The 20,733-nt window shown below is 40.6% G+C and overlaps 1 protein-coding gene across 3 annotated transcripts in view; it reads left to right on the plus strand.

Moving 5' to 3' along the window:
- Window positions 1–20,733, plus strand: part of RHOA (ras homolog family member A) — a 63,324-nt gene that overhangs the window by 19,410 nt on the left and 23,181 nt on the right. The window contains exons 1-2 of one of the 3 annotated variants that reach the window (XM_043518404.1): window positions 2,685–2,690; window positions 11,626–11,629. The exons of the other annotated variants lie outside the window; for them this stretch is intronic. The gene's annotated coding sequence lies outside the window, so the exon portion shown is untranslated. Of the gene's footprint in view, window positions 1–2,684; window positions 2,691–11,625; window positions 11,630–20,733 lie in introns of those variants that run through there. 3 annotated transcript variants of the gene reach the window in all.

Consider the following 20,733-nt stretch of genomic DNA (forward strand, 5'->3'; position numbering starts at 1 on the left):
AGCAGGGAAAGGGTATTTTGCCAGAAGAGGGGATGGGAGTCTGGCCTGACCTGGCTGTCTCTCTCCTGCCTCCAAAATGGGAGGAGCTCCTGCCCAAGAGCAGAATTGGTGACTGAGTCCAAGGAGTATTTAGGAGGAGCCAGACCATCAGCATATCTCTCTCACTGCATGGGAGTTTTCCAGACTCCTACCCTATGTGGTGCTCCCAAGGAGATAGAGAGTAAATGTGCCACTGAAGCAATGTGTTGGATCTGGAGGCTAAAAGGGTGAGGGGCTCCCCCTGCTACAATTCCTGTCAGCTCCCATGTTTTCCCCATGTAGTACAGTGTGTGTGTCTGCTGCTGGTCTGGTGACAGGCCTTGGAATGTTCATTTTTTTCATGTCAAATTTTTTTCTGAGGAACAGAAGTGAAAGAAGGCTGATATTTTTTTTTTAGCCCTTCATGCGTCAGCCAAATCCTAGAATTTCATGAAGCAAAGAAAAGACAGTTCTGTAGTGTGAAGGTGTTCCCTCTGTCTAATATCAAAAGCCTGCTGCAAACAATACTGGTGTGAGAGCTTTTTAAAGGAAAATATAGCAAGAATCCTTTGTAATGGAAAATATTAGGCAACCTAAATAGAGTGGCTGATACCAGCTCCCCCTGCAATAAAAGATTTACTTATCTTTTGTGACAACCTGAATTTGAGTGAAAGTTGAATTCAGTCTAGCACAAACATTTTAAAAAATGCTGTTACCTTAAATGTGTGGATATATTTTAAAAAGTTTATCAAAACATGTTTCATATCTACAATTAACAGATTTATTAAACAAAGGAAACTTTGTGTAATCATTGAATTCATAGATTCTGTTTTGATCTAGTCTGACCTCCTATATAGCACAGACTATAGACCTTCCTGAAAATTATAACTAAAGCATATCTTTTTTTATAATAACATCCTATCTTGATTTAAAAATTCAGTGGTGGAGAATCCACCACAATGCTTGGTAAATTGTTCTAATGGTTGATTATTCTCACTGTTAAAAATGTAGGCCTTATTTCTGGTTTGAATTTGTCTAACTTCAACTTCCAACCATTGGATTTTGTTAATTCCTTTCTCTGCCAGATTGAAGAGCCTATTGTTAAATATTTATACCTCAAGTAGGTACTGATAGACAAATCAAGTCCAGCGTTAACCTTCTCTTTGTTAAGATAAATAGATTGAGCTCCGGGAGTCTCTCACTATAAAGTATTTCTAATCCTTTAATCATTCTCGTGGCTCTTCTCTGAAACCTTTCCAATTTATTAACATCCTTGAATGGTGAACACCAGAACTGGACACAGTAGAGTGGTTTCACCTATGCCAAGTATAAAGATAAAACAACCTCTCTACTCCTACTGTTTTTGCATCCCACGATTGCATTAGCTCTTTTGTCCATAGTGTCACAATGGGAGCTCATGTTCATGGATAATGCACCATGACCCCCAAAACTCTTTCAAAGTCACTGCTTCTCAGGATAGAGTCCTCTACCCTGTAAATACGGCCTGAGTTCTTTGTTCCCAGATATACACATGTACGTTTGGTTGGATTAAAACACACATTGTTTGCTTGTGCCTAAAGAAAAGGAGTACTTGTGGCACCTTAGAGACTAACAAATTTATTAGAGCATAAGCTTTCGTGAGCTACAGTGAACATCCGTGAACATCGGAATGCATCCGATGAAATGAGCTGTAGCTCACGAAAGCTTATGCTCTAATAAATTTGTTAGTCTCTAAGGTGCCACAAGTACTCCTTTTCTTTTTGCGAATACAGACTAACACGGCTGCTACTCTGATGCTTGTGTCTAGTTTACCAAGCAAGCTAGATAGTTCTGAATCAGTGATCTGTCCTCTGTTATTTACCACTCCCCAATTTTTGTGTCATCTGCAAATTTGATCAGTGGTGGTTTTGTTTTTTCTTCTGGGTCATTGATAAAAATGTTAAATATCGTAGGGCCAAAAATTGATCTCTGTGGGACTTCACTTAAAACAGACCTGCTTGATGGCAATTCCCCATTTACAGTTACATTTTGTGATCTCTTACCCAGTTTTTAATCAATTTAAAGAGTATCATGTTCACTTTATATCATTCTATTTTTAATCAAAATGCCATGCAGTACCAAGTCAAACAGAAGTCTAAATATATTACATCAACACTATTACCTTTGTCAGCCAAATTTATAATCTTTAGTTTGACATAAACCTGTGCTGATTTTCATTATTTATATTACCCTTCTATAGCTCTTTATTAATTGAGTCTCACATCAGCTGCTCCATTATCGTGCTTGGGGTTGATGTCAGGCTCACAGGCCTACAATTACCCAGATCATCCTGTTTACCTTTGTTAATAATTGGGACAACAGTAGCTTTCTTCCAGACTTCTTGAATGTTCCTGGTGCTTCAGGACTTCTTGAAAAACACCAACAGTCCAACAACCTCCTAGAACTCTTGAATGCAAATTATCCAGACAAGTTGATTTTAAAATGTTTAACTTTAGTGTCTCTGGAGGATGTTAAACAGCAGCTACTAATGTAATCATCACCACATGAGATTATTTTTTTCCCCAAATACAAAACAAATATTTATTAAACACTTCTGCCTCTTCTGCATTATTATTTATAAATTTACCATTTCCATCTAACAGTGGATAAGTACCATTATCAGAATTCTGGTTGTTCATAATATATTTTAAAAACTTTGTCCTTAACTCTGCTGGACATAGATTTCTTTGTGTCCTTTGCTTCCTTTATCAATTTTCTACAATTCCTAGCTTCTGGGTTGTATGCATTTGTGGTGTGTGTGGGTGGTGGTGGTTTGTGGTTTTTGTGTTTTGTTTGTTTTTTACTGCTGCCTTTACTTCGCCTCTAAAGCAGGTGGTGTTTTTTTGTTTTGTTTTGTTTTTTTTGTTTTAGTACAGACTATTTAATTGTTGGATTGCGGCTTTTTGGGCATCTAGTAAGATGTTTTCAACAATTCTAAATTTTCATTCACATTTTTTTCTGATTAAATTCTTTCTCCCAGCTGATTTGTCTTATACTTTTTTCAGCTTTGTGAAATTGTCCCTATTAAAGCACCAGATATATATATTACTGGTCTGGACTTCATTCTGTTTGCACATTATAAATGTGGTCAAATCGTGAACACTTTTCCTAAGCGACCATTAACTTCTGGGATCAGTCCCTCTTCGCCTGTTAGGAAATTGTCAACTATGTTTAGAAAACTATAATAATTTAGAGCTGGCAGCACAAGATCTCCATCATATGTCACTCAAATTGAAGTCCCCTGTGATCATGCAGTTTTTTTCTGTGCATTATAAATAGGTGTGTAGCTCTCCATGTGTTTCAAGTTCTAGAACTAATAGGTATTATCTCCTACCTCTTCTTTTTTTTATTTGTAAAGTAGAAGATGAAGACACACTGTCCTGCTTTTTTAATATCCTGTCAGGTTCTAAACTTTGAATCAGCTAGTCCAACTGAAGAAATTTTTATCTCAAAAGATGGTATTGCTGTTAAAAGCCATTCAGCACTTTAGTAAACTCTGGCTCCAGGTGTCTCGTTGGTGACTTTCCCCATTTTAGCAGTTTGGCTTTCTTTACGGCTTTGGCAGCAAATATGTACAGTGCACCTCTAGCCCTGAAATAGATTATGATCGGCATGATTGATAGTCTATTAGGGGCTCATGTCACAGCAGCATATTCTTTGTCAGTTAGGCTATCCTGGTACTTTATGTTGCAAGAAAATGAGGTGGAGTGCTGGATCTATCACTCCTTCACTACCTGGAAATTTTTCTATGGTTTTGTTGAAGTTGTTTCCAGATTTCAACAGTATTCACAATAGAGAAGGTTCTTTTTGCATTTGGTCACTATGGAAATAGGTTTCAATAAATATAGGATATCTTCTACATCTTTATTCCGATTTTGACTGCTTTGGCTCTAATAGTTCCATCTGTTTTTGTCGTGACTTTCTTTACAAATTGTAGCAGGATTGGTCCATTCTTAATAAATAGTTCAACACTATCAAAAATGTAGACTGCAGACAATGGACTAGATTTTGTAAAATAAAGGACTGTTGCCAACTGTCATGATACTGTTGCGAGTCTCATAATAACTGGTATTTTTCTTAGAGCACAAGTGTATAGAGTCACATGAGTATGGGATAGTTTTTGGTTGTTGTTTTTTTTTTTTTAAATGAAAATAGATTAACAAAAAAAACCCCCAAAGTTTGTATTTTCCTGACTGCAGCAAAACGCATGGAAATCTGACCTCAATGTATCCTAAAGGTTCCCATCCTAAAAGGCAAATAAGCCAAAAGTGTATTTTTTTAGATCTTGTGATCTTTTCGTGCCTCAATCATGAGTTTTTTTTTTTTAATTCAAGCAGTGGGGGGGATGGTATGTATGTATGTCCATTGCACTTGGGAGCCCCAGTCAAGGACAAAGATCCCTCATCCATAGCCCTGTACAAAAACAAAAAAGCGATCCATGCCCCAAAGAACTTAAAATCTATGTATAAGACAAAATAATAGAAAGATACAGACAGAAGGGAGTATAAGGCAACAGTGTGTTGTACTGGTCAGCATGATAGGCAGTGGCCTCAGTACACCAGTGGCCTGTTAAGATTTTTTTTTTTTTTTTTTTTTTTTTTTTTTTTTTTTTTTTGGTAGGCCTTCCCACAAAGGAGGGTGTTAATGAAGTGTAATGGGTGGCACCCACCTCTCATAAGTGCCCCTGGTCATGTGTGCGTGTGCCTGCAGTTTTCTCAGTTTTTGGTTCACAGTACCCCTTGTCAGCTGCTGCTCTTGTCAGGCAGGTCTTCAGTGGGTCACCCGCAGTCCGTGTGCAAACAAACAAAACAGCCCCTACACTGTCCAACTGGGCCTATCTCAGTAGTGACCTGTGGCCCTCCTCGGGCTCAGTCCGACCAACAGGAACTATCTCAGTACCCTAGTTGGCCAGCTTGCATGCAAAGGTTCCTGCTCTGGGGTGGAGCAGCTCACTTCGAGGGCTTCCTCCCTGGAGGCTCTTCACCTGCCCTTTAGTCCTGTGACCCTAGCTTTCCAGCTGGTCCTTCTCAGTTCAGCCCTCTTCCAGGGGGTAACGGGTCCATGTACAGTCCTTCCCTAGGCCTGCCTAAATTCCCTTCTCTCAGGGCACAGCCACTTCCCCAATGGCTGTTGGGAGGGAGGGGGACAGAGGACCCGGACCCACCCACTACTCCAGATCTCAGCCCAGGGACACTCTGAGTAGCAGCCACATCCCTTTAATTAACTGCTTTTCTTTGGGCCTGTTCCCCATAGCCTGTCTTAATTGAGTTCTGGCAGCCAGCCAGAAGCTATTGTCTTGCTTCCTCAGTTCGTGCCAGCAACAACGTGCCTTAGCCCTTGCAGCCAGCCAGGAGCACCTCTTGCTCCCCTGGTCCCTGGTATTGGACTGAACTCATTTTGGCTGTGCAGCTTTTTATATGAGCTTGCTGGGCTCTGATTGGTTGCTTGCCCTGCAGTGACTGTAGCGCTTGGAGGACCTTGCCACTGCTCCTTTCTTGGTATGGGTGTGGCAGCACCCTAAGGCCTCCAACAGGGGCCTTTGGGCCTCATTACAGGAAGGATTTAAGGAAGATAATGCTGTAGCTTTGTGGATGTGTATAAGGAGCTTCTCCCAAGCATGAAGGGCAGTGAAGATTGCTTGTTTGCAAACTTAGCAGGTGAGTGGGCGATGGAGGCTAGCATCCTGGACAAGACTGTAGATCGGAGTTGACGCTTCATTAAGGAATGAGAGATGATGGATAAGGTGGAGAATGGGCTTGGAAAGTGAAGATAGGCAGCTTACGTTTGAAGTAATAGGAAGGGGGAAAACCAGTGGAGGGATTCATAGGGAGGGGGTGACATGGTCAAAGCAATAGGCTAGGAAAGTGATCTTTGTAGAAGCATTGTGAATGGATATGAACAGGGCAACATTGCATTTGTCAAGGCCAAAGAAAAGAATGTGTGACAGGTGACAAGGGCACTCCCTAGTGTAGATCCTAAGTGGTCAAAGCAGCAGCCAATTAACCCTGACCTACTAGAGAGAGCAAGGGCAATATAATGAACTACCTGAGAGGCAGCAGTGGGAAACAGCTGGGTGTGAGCTGTCGCCGTGCCCCCAAGTCTGTATATGGAAACAGCTGCTTGTTGCTGTTTGTATTTGTTACTGCTGGTTTTTGTTCTGCTTGGACTCTTTACAAGTTTTCATAAACATCTTCCATGGAAGAAGGGATGACAATTAACGGAAAGCTGCTTGACTGCTTTATTTTATGGGCTGGGAAATCAGGGTGATGTTGCAGTTCTTGAGACATGGTATAAGAGCTTAGATGAGAATGTTTGTTGTGTGGATGGATAGGCAAGACTTTATCTTAAAGATGTTGTGTGGAAGGAATCTGCAAGATTTAGATGTAGCTTGAATATGAGGATTTAAAGGTCCAAATCAAAGACCACTCCCTGATTAGGGACCTGAGTTACAGACAGGAGATGATGATGTCCACAGTGATTTGAGAAAGGAGCAGGGGGAGAACGTGGTCTGGTGGCGGGGGGGCGGGAGCTCTGTCATACCCATGTTAAGTGTGAACTGACAGACATCTGCACAGAGATAGCTGAGATTTTAGTTTGGACAGAAGGAATAGAGGGGTAGATCTGTGAGTCTTCAGCATAAAGCAAATTGAATTTGTTTGCAAATGAAATTACCCCAAGATTAAATGCATCCGATGAAGTGAGCTGTAGCTCACGAAAGCTTATGCTCTAATAAATTTGTTAATCTCTAAGGTGCCACAAGTACTCCTTTTCTTTTTGCGAATACAGACTAACACGGCTGCTACTCTGAAACCTACCCCAAGATTGTGGCAATGAAGAAAAGTAATAGGTAGTTATTGCTGGAAGCAGGACTGGGGGTTCCATGGTCCTGTTGGAGCAAAAAAGATAGCTGCTGCTCACGCTAAATGGTATTAGAATTGAAGTCTGCCTGAAAAAGTTGAAGGAGGAAATCCTAGTATCCACAAACTTTAGTTAAGGGGTAGTTAAATTTGAGCTCTGTGGAAGAGGTGACACAAGGCCTATAGATTTCATGAAGTTTCATCACTGTTGTCAAAATGAATTTACTATGAAAAATGCTAAAGAACATTTCAGAATTTATACTCCAAAGCCCCAAGCTCAAGTTTGTCCAAAACCATCTCTCTCCTCTTTAAAAAAGAGATTAGAGCTGGGTGAAATTTTAGCAACACTTAATAGGTCAGGAATTCATTATAGGTGGGGAGATTTCCATTTGATTTCTAATTAAGCTTTCAGTATCACTCACATAGACCTTAAAGAAGGGAATATCACACTCCAGTTGCTTGCTATAGAGATCTAAAACTCCAATATACAAGAAGATTCTGCAGAGATAGAACTGACAAAAAATCATGACAGATGGTGAAACCCAGGAAAAAGAGGGTAGGAAAAGAGACCCTCTACAGGAAAGCATGTTAGTGACAGATGTGGTATTGCGAAACAGGAGAACTCAGATACTGAAGATTAAGCAGAAGGGACTTACTGGGCATCATCCAAAACAAGGAGTTGAATAATAACTATATGAATAAGGAAATGCACAGTTCAGTTTTGAATGGTGTAAATATGCATGTGTAATAGCTAAGCTTAATATTTAAAATATAGAGTAAATTAATGATTAGGGGCCATGGAGTAGAGTTGTGGAGTGAGCGATCTTGAGAAATTCAAGAATGGATGCAGAGGAATCTCCATGGATTCTGTGTAAATCTTCCTCCTGTAACTCAAAATGTAATAGGTCAGAGTTGAGGTGCCATGTGTGGAGTAGGTATGTCTGGGCCTGCAAAAGATAAGTATTCTCAAATATTCAGGAAGGGAGAATACAGGGGGGTTGAGGTTCAGCAATCAGATCAGTCATTTGGAGACTGACATTATTGTGATTTTTTTTTTTTTACTTTGGGGTTTAAGATTGGGAATACAAATGGAAATGTTACAGAAAGGAGAATTTGGGTGAGTGGAAGCAAAATGGCTGAGGATGGGAAATTGAGTGGTTTTTTTTGTTTTTTAAAAAAACAGGAAAAATATGGAAGTTTCTAAGAAAAAAAAATGCTAAATCCAGGCATACAGAATTGTGGGAATAATATACTTTGCAGTGGACATTTGCCAAACAGAGGCAGCGTGTAGATGGCCTCTTCAGAGATGTACAGTTTCCTGCAAAAAAAAACCCCTCCAAAACAACAACAAACATTATGGTGGGTTTTTTTGTAGTACACCTCTACCCCGATATAGTGCTGTCCTTGGGAGCCAAAAAATCTTACCGTGTTATAGGTGAAACCGTGTTGTATTGAACTTGTTTTGATCCACTGGAACATCAGCCCCGCCCCCCCCAGAGCATTGCTTTACCGCGTTATATCTGAATTTGTGTTATATCAGGGTAGAAGTGTAATAGTAAGTTTGACAGACTTCTTCTCTGGGTTTGTAAACATTAGTAAAGACAAAATTTTCTTTCTTTCAGTGTAAGAAAATTCTCAAGCAGAACATTTTGGATAGTGTAAATGTTTCTCTAAACTAAGTGATAAGCTCATTTTGTAATGGTTAATATTTTCTTCCTTGCAAGGAAATGAGTTATACATTTTGTTAAAACATCCTAAATAAATCTTTAATTCAAGAATCCTATTTATAGTTGTGTACGGTATACTGGTAATGAGACAGGGAACTACACGTTGGAGCTCAGTAGCTCTAATCTTAGGGCTGGTCTACTCTGAACATTTAAATTGGTGTATCTACATCTCACTGGACTTGTCTATGCTTGAAACGCTGCAGTGGGGCTACTGCACTAGCTTGGAGAAGTGCCTTTGAGTTCTGCAAGAAACACTGGTTTGGATGTGGCAGTGGAGCCTTTGAAAACAACCTAATTTTTCACATGTGTAGTACAAATTAGCAGGGTGGATTTGATTTTAAATCACTAGTCAGGAAGACTCGATTTAATCATGGTTTTCTACATAAAAGTGCATTCTTGTTGGTTGTTATAACCTTCATACATATTCGTCACAACTCAGAGATGTAGGTTTCGTTTTTAGAAGGTACACCCTTATAAATTTTTAAAGTGATTTATTTTGAAAACTTTTCAGATTAGTTTTACCGCTATATCATAAAACGAATGATTCTTTGGTTATTTCATTTACCAAAGGTAATTGAAGCAGATATTTTTGAAGTCACTGGGAGGTGAACTATCTCCAATTCAACCAGTTAATCATTAATATTTGGAGGATTTTCTTGCCATGCTGTATTAGGAGGAGAATATCACCAGACAGACACATAAATTGTTTTATTTAACTAAAACAACATTATTATGTATTCTGGATTTTTTTATTCAACAGCAAACATACTATATTTTAACAAAACAAGCATATGAATTTTTGAGTTTAGTTAAACGTTCAAGTTTTTTCAAATCAGGATTGTTTTTCTTAAAATTGTTTAACTAAAATAGTTAAATAAAATATTTTTTTTAAAAAATAGACTGTCAGCCAGGTCAACATGAGAAACTTAAAATATTGGCTTCTGCAGCTAACTCAGTTGTCTTCACCTTCGTTTTCCTGTTTGTTCATAATTGGAAAAGAAAAACCAGCTTTCCTGCTTTTTCAGGTCCCAAATGATTTCTCAATTTGGAATGAATTAATCCAAAGGAAGAAAATATTCATTCTACACTGGCAAAAGAAGCTACTGCAGTTAAAAGTGAGATTATCACTTCAGCAGTCTCTGAATCGAAGTGCTTAAGTGACTTCAACCAGTTCACTGGTGTGACTTTCTTTAAAACATCAGCAAACATATTTCTTGAATGGTTCACCCTTAGCTCTGAAGTTTATTATAGCTGGCATTATGGAGGGATGATTACTGGATGTTCATGTCCTAGGCAACTCCTCTTCTTCAGCAGTTAAGGTTTGACCCTGGTAGTGAGTATTGAGAATATTTTGCAAGAAAATGAGCAGGAGATAGTGCTTGTCCCATTTTTTTTTTAAATGCTTGTAATTTAACTCCATTGCATATTTCTCTTAAGATCTCACTTAGTTCTTTACCAATTTCAACAGCGTCAGCAATAAAAGAGCTGTTTTCCCTGCATTTTGTTCCAGGCTACAGAAATAGGCTTCAGGGTACTCGGCATGTGTTCAACATTTCTCTTAAGCCCAATGTTGAGAACTGTGGCTGTGACAGTGGCATCTATTTTTTCACGATTTTGTTCACAAACTGTCATCAGATTAGGCCAGTTCTTGATATAGTGCTCAAAACAGTCCACTACTGAGTTCCATTGCACATCTTCTGGGAGAGTTAGCTTGGTTCCTCCCACTTTTTTTTTCAGAGCAGCTGCTGCAAAGTGGTTGTTACAGAAGTATTTTGCAATTTCAACAACATTAGCCTTTATTTCTGGAACACTGAAGTCTTTGGCTAGGTGGTGCATCAAATGAGCACTGCAACTGTATGTTATTGGCTTGGGACTCTCTTCTAAATAATTTCTTATCTTGAATACATTTGCAAATTGTCTGTGACCAAGCTGAGTACTAGACATTTGCATTTTTTTTCAGTTTGTTATAGCTTTTACTGCAACTTCTTGTAAGTATTCTGCTGTGTGTGCATTTCCTGATGTATCAATTGTTTGTTTCTGTAAGGAAGACGTTCCCTTCTTCTGCTGTCACACAAGCTCATACAACAGGATCATTGTGGACATTGCTCCACTCATCAAGACTCAGGTTAACAGTTTCACCCTCTAGACCTTTTGCACACTGCTCAATTTCTCTTTCATACACTTTTTATCCAGCAAATTTGCCTGCGACATCTGCTCTGTTGCGTGGATTGTATCCTGGTTTTAATGACTGAACCATGTTAATGAAGTGTGGGTTCTCAATCAGACAGAAGAGTTTGTTGCATAAAGAAACCGGGCAATCTTTTAATCAATTACCTCTCTTTGTAATCTGCTGGTTCTGATCACAAATTTATCTATGGTGGTTTCTGGATGATGGAGATTATTTTTTTTTATTTTGCTACAGTTGATATACTGTGGCGCTGTGATGTACGTGATGTGTCTGTAACACTATCATTGGCAGATAACTCTGAAACTCTAGAAAATGATGGTGATCTTGAAGGTGGATAGTCTTCAGAATCCTGAATGTTGAGGTTGGATTCTCTTAAACAAAATAAGTCAATGCAGTTATTTAACTGCTCATTTAGTATTACTCATTGCATTCAGACAGGTTTCAGAGTAGCAGCCATGTTAGTCTGTATTCGCAGAAAGAAAAGGAATACTTGTGGCACCTTAAAGCTTATGCTCAAATAAATTTGTTAGTCTCTAAGGTGCCACAAGTACTCCTTTTCTTTTTGCGAATACAGACTAACACGGCTGCTACTCTGAAACTTGTGGCACCTTAGAGACTAACAAATTTATTGCATTCAACTTACACTCAGTACTACTTTCAAGGTGAAATTGTAAATCTGCCTATTTCAGCTATTTATTATTTTTTATCACAACTGCATCTAAAATGATAGTACCATAGTGTAACAACTATATTTTTTTGTTCAAACATGAAAATTTAAGAAAAGTCCAGAAGGAAGACGGGCAGTCCTTAAGAAAGAAGTATGAAATAAAAAAGTTTACCATCTTGAAGATCCTGCATGTTCAGACACGTTCCTTTAATCATCTTCAACGGTGCTTCCTCCTGAGAAGGAACACTTCTCGTGATGTTGTTTCATTCGGGCAAGCAGGCCTTGCATTTCTTTGTTTCACTGTTTTCATTTTGCATGCATGTCTGGGGGATAGCTCAGTGGTTTGAGCATTGGCTTGCTAAACCCAAAGTTGTGAATTCAATTCTTGAGGAGGCCATTTAGGGATCTGGGACAAAAATTGGGGATTGGTCCTGTTTTGAGCAGGGGGTTGGAGTAGATTACCTCCTGAGGTCCCTTCCAACCCTGATATTCTTATTCACTGAAGAGAACAGATGCATCCAAATGAATTCTCCTCTGAGATGTAGGATGGAATTCAGTGGTTGACTATTTTGAGTTATTTATTAAGAACTGGCCTTTCCAATTTCCATCACAAAAAGGATGAAACTCTCACAGCCAAAATAGTCAACATCAAACTAAAAGGAATTGGAGAAGATGTGCTGAATATACTGAAACGTATTTCCATGGTCTTGAACAAACTGCAGAAAGATTGATTCTGTATTGCTGATACTTGAGCATAATCTTTCATGGGTGAATATTCATATGACATGCATCTGACGAAGTGGGTATTCACCCATGAAAGCTTATGCTCCAATACGTCTGTTAGTCTATATGGTGCCACAGGACTCTTTGCCACTTTTACAGATCCAGACTAACACTGCTACCCTTCTGATATATTGCTGATGTCTCTCTTGAAGTTCTTTGCAAAGTTCAACAGCAATGAAGAAGAATACTTAATGACAAAGTTAAATTGCAGGCAATAAAGAAGTGGATGGATCAAGCACTTAACTGCATTTTCTTGACAATATTCTCAACTCAAAGTACCAGGTAGATGCTTAACTGCTGAAGAAGATGCCCCACTGTATTTTCCACTGCATGCATCCGATGAAGTGAGCTGCAGCTCACAAAAGCTTACGCTCAAATTAATTTTAGTCTCTAAGGTGCCACAAGTACTCCTTTTCTTTTTGCGGAGACAGACTAACACGGCTGCTACTCTGAAACCTGCTTTGACATTGACATCCTAATAATCATCATCCATTAGTCATGCCAACCATACTAAATTTCAGGGCTGGAGGTGAACCATTCAAGCATTACATGTGTGTTGAGGATGTTTTAAAGAAATTCACAGTTCTGAACTGATGGAAGTCATCAGCTAAAGCCCCTAGAGCCAGACTTTAATAAAGTGATAAACCACCTTTTGACTGCAGTTGTCTCTTCTGCAGGCATAGAGAGAATGTTTTCTTCATTTGGACTAACTGGATAAATCAATTTGAATTGAAAAAGCAAGAAAACTTTTCTCCCTTCCAGTCTGTGAATAAAAATGAGGGAGGGGATGAGATCTTACTAATTCTATAAGTTTGAAGGACAACCTAAGTAATTTAGGAGACTGGCTCATTTTCAAGAGACTTAAGTGAGTAAGAGCTTACGCTCCAGTCACTTTCATTTAGGCATATTTGAAAACTTTCCCAGTCTGATCTGAAATCAGTTTAATTCACTGACTACAGTTAATCCTTCTGTTTAATAAATCACATATTAAATTGCCATCAAATGAGCACAGGCAGCCAGACATCCAAGCCTGAGCCTCAACCATGAAGGGTCTCCAGAGGATGTGGAGAGCAAAAGAAAGTGAAATTGTATACAAAAGTACAGATTTATCAAACCTGTGTACTTCCAATCCTCTTATATGGATCAGAAACATGGATCTTGCTTAAACAAGACATCAGGAGGCTGGAGACATTTCATATGCCTTGCCAGCAGTGACTGCTGGGCATAAAGTGGTTTGATTTTAATTGGGATGAACTACTAAGAACTGACCTTGAGAGGATTAAGTCATCATTGATCACGAGTGGTTGGCACTTTTTAGTCATATAACCTGCATCGGAGATAAAGTCCCACACACATCGAACCCTGAAGATCAGGGTTGAGGTCAGAAAGGGACGTTGCTTGGCAGTGGACTGGTGGCAGCCACATGGCCATCCATGATTAACCTGGCTGTACCAGATCAGTAATAACCCTGTGGAGCTTTTAGTTGCTTGGAATAAAGCCATACAAGGTGGCCATGGACATTCAGCAGTATGGACTCTTGCTGTCCAAGTGTGGTGGTGGTTAATAAATCATTTAGTTGTACTTGTGAAACACTGTTTTGATAGAAGTTTTGTTTAAATGTTTTGGATACATAAACAACCCTAATAAAAATAATTTATTTGTTGGGGTGGGGGTGGGTGTGTGTGTTTGTTTGTTTGTTTAAATTCAGGTTGCCATTCTAATGCAGCTTGACACGAATCACAAGCAAAAAAAAGTTAACTAGTAAATGAGATCATTCACCATTTTCTAATTACTAAAAATGTACAATTAATAAGAATCTGTAAATATTAAGTTATATATCTGCTTAAATAAATGTGTATAGTTATAGTGTAGTTTTGTAGGTAGAAAAAAGATGTACCAAAGTGTAAAGGTTTCAGAGTAGCAGCCGTGTTAGTCTGTGTTCGCAAAAAGAAAGGGAGTACTTGTGGCACCTTAGAGACTAACACATTTATTTGAGTATAAGCTTTCATGAGCTACAGCTCACTTCATTGGACGCATTTGATGGAAAATACAGAGGGGAGATTTATATACACACACAGAGAACATGAAACAATGGGTTTTATCATACACACTGTAAGGAGAGTGATCACTTAAGATAAGCCATCAGCAGCGGGGGGGGGGGGAGGAAAACCTTTCATGGTGACAAGCAAGGTAGGCTGTTTCCAGCAGTGAACAAGAACATCTGAGGAACAGTGGGGAGTGGGGTGGGGTGGGGGGAAGAAATACCATGGGGAAATAGTTTTACTTTGTGTAATGACTCATCCATTCCCAGTCTCTATTCAAGCCTAAGTTAATTGTATCCAGTTTACACTTTTTGCTGAATTGGAATTAATTTGCAAAGGTTCTGCTTAGTTGTAAAGCAGCATGTTTTAATAATTTATATCAACCAATGAGAGTGCATCTTCAAAAAAAAAAAAAAAAAAAAAAAAAAGTACTAGATAAATTCATGGAGGATAGGTCCATCAGTGGCTATTAGCCAGGATGGGCAGGAATGGCATCCCTAGCCTCTGTTTGTTTGCCAGAAGCTGGGAATGAGCAACACGGGATGGATCACTTGATGATTACCTGTTCTGTTCATTCCCTCTGGGGCACCTGGCACTGGCCACTCTTGGAAGACAGGATATTGGGCTAGATGGACCTTTGGTCTGACCCAGTAGGGCCATTCTTATGTTCTTACCTTTCTTTCGATTTTACTCAACTTTTCCATTTTGTACTTGTAATTTTCTATTTTGTTTAAATCAGAGCTTTCCATCAATCCACCCTGACTCTAAGGGGAATGCTTTTGTGCTACTTTGGACAGATCAGTTCAGCTATTCCTTCCCTCCCATCGTACTACTACCTTGGGTTCTATGGAAGATGCAGTTGGATAGGGCATGAGTCATCCTCATCACCCCCAAATGGCCCAGACAGTTCTGGTTTCCAGCTCTCCTACAGATGTCATCCCTCCACCTAATAAGCAGTAGGTTCTTCCCTGATCTCTTGACCCAGCAGAATGGCATAGTCCGGCATCCCTACCCAAATGTGCTTCATCTCACAGCTTGGTTCCTATTCAGAAGCCATGCAAACCATTCTTAATATCACAGAAGACTCCAACAAGAAGTTACTTACTTAGCCAGGTAGAAAGGTTTCTCTGTCTGGGTCCAGCCAATTCATATCTTAGACAGTGGATATTTCTAATATTGTAGACTGTCGTCTTAATCTAAAGATGATGGGCCTTTCCCTTAGTTGACTACAGGTTCACCTGGTGGCCATCAGTGTATGTCACCTGCCATCAGACAGTTAGTCCATCTTTAATGCCAGAAGTTTGTGAAGGGACTGGAGATCAAGCCTGCCCTGTCCTATTGATGGGGCTGGAGATCAAGTCAACCATGGTGAGAGGGGCAGGAAGGAGCTGGAGAGCGAGGCCATCCCACACAGAAGTGGCTCCTGTCCTGGGGACTGGGCCTAGCTCTCTGTTCTTGGTATTGTGACCTTGGGGTCTCATTGTCTCAGGGTTCTTTGTTTAGTCTCCTGTGTGTGAATAAGCATCAGAGGAAGGGTGAGGCTCATGAATCTCCATTCTAGGTTCTGGAAGGAAGTGTACTTTAATGGTCACAGATCCTTCATTTTTTTTCTCTTCCCCCCCCCCCCCCTTCCCTCCAGCCTTTTCCAATTTTCCCCTCAACTCTTCCCTATGCTTCTAGTTCCAATCTCCAACCCCTGGGCTCCACCTTCAGTCTCTTCCCCCTACCTATCACCTTTCTTCCTCTCTTCTCTCCCCCTCCCCCCATGCGTCTTGTCCTCTCTGTATCTTAGTGAGGCCACTTCCTGCTCCATGCTGCTTGGGAGCATGCAGAGAGAGCTTTGAGAGCACAGAAAAAGCAGTCTCCTTGCTGTGTTCTGGCATCCAGCAGGGTGTAGGAACTGGGAAGAGCAATTGCAGGGAAGGTATTGCTAGGCCCTTGCACGCCTGGGCTGGAGCATGCTCCATGAACTCTTGGGAGAATTTAGCTGCCAAACTCTAACAAAAGTCTTCAAGGAGGTGGGACCACAGACTTTTCAAAAGTTTATAATTTGGCAAAATTTGCGCTTTTTCTTTTTTTTTTTTCTTTTCTTTCCCCCTTTTTTTCCCCCTTTCCATGGGCACAGCAAAAGACACAATGGCTATCCCCACAAGCAAAATACCAGGTCCCTGTTCCAAAGCTTCTCAACAAAATGATTGTCAGAATTTTGGGGTGATTTTTTTTTCCTCCCCTGATTTCAGAAACAGCTGAAACGTTTTGTGGAAATTTTCCCCAAAAATCAATCTGAGGTGGGTATTGTAGTTGTAAGAATGCATGATAGAAATCTTGTAGGTGTTTCTCTGTCTGAGGGGTTGGAGCAAATGCGGTTATATCGTAGAGCTTGGCTGTAGACAATGGATCGTGTGGTATCATCTGGATGAAAGCTAGAGGCATGTAGATAGGAATAGCGGTCAGTAGGTTTCCGATATAGGGTGGTGTTTATGTGACCATTGCGTATTAGCACCGTAGTGTCCAGGAAGTGGATCTCTTCTGTGAACTGGTCCAGGTTGAGGTTGATGGCGGGATGGAAATTGTTGAAATCATGGTGGAATTCCTCAAGGGCTTCTTTTCCATGGGTCCAGATGATGAAGATGTCATCAATGTAGTGCAAGTAGAGTAGGGGCATTAGGAGACGAGAACTGAGGAAGCGTTGTTCTAAGTCAGCCATAAAAATGTTGGTATACTGTGGGGCCATGCGAATACCCATCGCAGTTCCACTGATTTGAAGGTATACGTTGTCCCCAAATGTGAAATAGTTATGGGTGAGGACAAAGTCACAAAGTTCAGCCACCAGGTTAGCCATGACATTATCTGGGATACAGTTCCTGACGGCTTGTAGTCCATCTTTCTGTGGAATGTTGGTGTAGAGGGCTTCTACATCCATAGTGGCTAGGATGGTGTTTTTAGGAAGATCACCAATGGATTGTAGTTTCCTCAGGAAGTCAGTGGTGTCTCGAAGATAGCTGGGAGTGCTGGTAACGTAGGGCCTGAGGAGGGAGTCTACATAGCCAGACAATCCTGCTGTCAGGGTGCCAATGCCTGAGATGATGGGGCGTCCAGGATTTCCAGGTTTATGGATCTTGGGTAGCAGATTGAATACCCCAGGTCGGGATCCTAGGGGTGTGTCTGTGCGGATTCGTTCTTGTGCTTTTTCAGGGAGTTTCTTGAGCAAATGCTGTAGTTTCTTTTGGTAACCCTCAGTGGGATCAGAGGGTAATGGCTTGTAGAAAGTGGTATTGGAGAGCTGCCTAGTAGCCTCTTGTTCATATTCTGACCTATTCATGATGACGACAGCACCTCCTTTGTCAGCCTTTTTGATTATGATGTCAGAGTTGTTTCTGAGGCTGTGGATGGCATTGTGTTCTGCACGGCTGAGGTTATGGGGCAAGTGATGCTGCTTTTCCACAATTTCAGCCCGTGCACGTCGGCAGAAGCACTCTATATGTAGAAGTCCAGTCTGCTGTTTCAACCTTCAGGAGGAGTCCACCCAGAATCCTTCTTTTTGTAGTGTTGGTAGGAAGGTCTCTGTGGGTTAATATGTTGGTCAGAGGTGTGTTGGAAATATTCCTTGAGTCGGAGACGTCGAAAATAGGATTCTAGGTCCCCACAGAACTGTATCATGTTCGTGGGGTGGAGGGGCAAAAGGAGAGGCCGCGAGATACGACAGATTCTTCTGCTGGGTTAAGAGGATAGTTGGATAGATTAACAATATTTCTGGGTGGGTTACGGGAACCAATGTTGTGGCCCCTTGTGGCATGTAGTAGTTTAGATAGCTTAGTGTCCTTTTTCTTTTGTAGAGAAACAAACTGTGTGTTGTAGATGGCTTGTCTAGTTTTTGTAAAGTCCAGCCACGAGGAAGTTTGTGTGGAAGGTTGGTTCTTTATGAGAGTATCCAGTTTTGAGAGCTCATTCTTAATCTTTCCCTGTTTGCTGTAGAGGATGTTGATCAGGTGGTTCCGCAGTTTCTTTGAGAGTGTGTGGCACAAGCTGTCAGCATAGACTGTGTAGTATGTAGATTTGTAATGGATTTTTTACCATTTTCCTGGACGCTACGGTGCTAATGCGCGATGGTCACATAAACACCACCCTATATCAGAAACCTACTGACTGCTATTCCTTCCTACATGCCTCCTAGCTTTCATCCAGATCATACCACATGATCCATTGTCTACAGCCAAGCTCTACGATATAATCACATTTGCTCCAACCCCTCAGACAGAGACAAACACCTACAATACCCACCTGCTGAAGTGAAGAAACAGATGGACAGAGCCAGAAGAGTACCCAGAGGTCACCTACTACAGGACAGGCTCAACAAAGAAAACAACAGAACGCCACTAGCCATCACCTTCAGCCTCCAACTAAAACCTCTCCAATGCATCATCGAGGATCTACAACCTATCCTTAAGGACGACCCATCACTCTCACAGATCTTGGGAGACAGGCCAGTCCTTGCTTACAGACAGCCCCCCAACCTGAAGCAAATACTCACCAGCAACCACACACCACACAACAGAACCACTAACCCAGGAACCTATCCTCGCAACAAAGCCCGTTGCCAACTCTGTCCACATAGCTATTCAGGGGACACCATCATAGGGCCTAATGACATCAGCCACACTATCGGAGGCTCGTTCACCTGCGCATCTACCAATGTGATATATGCCATCATGTGCCAGCAATGCCCCTCTGCCACGTACATTGGTCAAACTGGACAGTCTCTACGTAAAAGAATAAATGGACACAAATCAGACGTCAAGAATTATAACTTTCAAAAACCAGTTGGAGAACACTTCAGTCTCTCCGGTCACTCGATTACAGACCTAAGAGTGGCTATCCTTCAACAAAAAAGCTTCAAAAACAGACTCCAACGAGAGACTGCTGAATTGGAATTAATTTGCAAACTGGATACAATTAACTTAGGCTTGAATAGAGACTGGGAATGGATGAGTCATTACACAAACTATAAAACTATTTCCCCATGGTATTTCTCCCCCCACCCCAGCCCACCCCCCACTGTTCCTCAGATGTTCTTGTTAACAGCTGGAAATAGCCTACCTTGCTTGTCACCATGAAAGGTTTTCCTCCTTCCCCCCCCCCCCCCAAACCCGCTGCTGGTGATGGCTCATCTTAAGTCATCATTCTCCTTACAGTGTGTATGATCTAATGCATCTGATGAAGTGAGCTGTAGCTCACGAAAGCTTATGCTCAAATAAATTTGTTAGTCTCTAAGGTGCCACAAGTATTCCTTTTTCTTTTTGCGAATACAGACTAACACGGCTGCTACTCTGAAACCTTTCAGCTAACAGGAGCCACTTTGTTGTATCCCCTTGTGACTTTAGGGAGTTATTGAGCAAACTGTGTCTTAAAGCTCGTGTGATAACTCAATCCAAGGTCTTTAGAAGTTAAGGAAATGTCGTCATTCAATCTCTTCCATGGAAACTAATCATCTGATTCATGCTGTGCAGGGTGAGCCTGATGTGGGTTTCCTCTCCACTAGCTGAAGCTGCATAGCTAGCTTTATTTTAAAAGAACCCTATGTAATTGCAGAGGGGAGAGGGAGAGTGATTCATTATAAAAATGGAAAAAAAAAGTAAGCGTGTTATGCTCCATTGCTGTAGAGAATCTTTTCTAAGAAATGAATAGGTTCCATATAAAGCCCCAGAAAAAGCAGTCTTTTAATTCACAGAATGTTTGTTTTTCACAGAATGTTCTATCCCAGTCCCTGTAAAACCCCTCAAAGTGCAAGCCCTAGGTGACATCGTTCTGGATGCTTTGCTTCAGGATTTGTTGGCCTTAGTTAATAAAAAAGTATCCAGCACATTTAAAGTAGTTTTATATATGTAGGGTTTAACTGCAAAACATGTTTTAATAAATATAAGGAAGTATTAAATTTAGTTGTTAATGTAGTGTGAATTGTACTCATTGTTTCTGGTCATCTGTCTTTCAAGTTTTTCAAATTCGTAGATTACCTTCTCTCCCACCTCATTTTTATGCATAGATTAGAAAAAGAAAATAAGCTTTTCTTTTTCAACTCCCAGTTGATATCTCACCTGTGAACAAGCTAGTCATTGAACTGAACTAGTTGAATAAACTGGAATAAAGGAATATCATCTCTGCACCTGCAGAGGAGGCTACTGTTAGTCATACTTCAAAAAGCTTTGGTTCCAAGTGGTTAGCCAGTTACTTCTACTAGTTCAGTGGTTTGAATTTCTTTAAATCTTTGGCAGCAAACCAAAAAACCTGGCCAGGCGCCTTCGCACCTTAACGGATCTTGTGATCATTGGGTGGTTCACTCAAGGTCTGCTCTGCCAAAAATAAAAAACAAAAGGCTTAAACATTTTTAAATAAACAAGTTACCTTTTTTATTTAA

The sequence above is a fragment of the Dermochelys coriacea genome, chromosome 7, assembly GCF_009764565.3.
Source record: "Dermochelys coriacea isolate rDerCor1 chromosome 7, rDerCor1.pri.v4, whole genome shotgun sequence".
In the NCBI taxonomy this organism is placed as follows: domain Eukaryota; kingdom Metazoa; phylum Chordata; order Testudines; family Dermochelyidae; genus Dermochelys; species Dermochelys coriacea.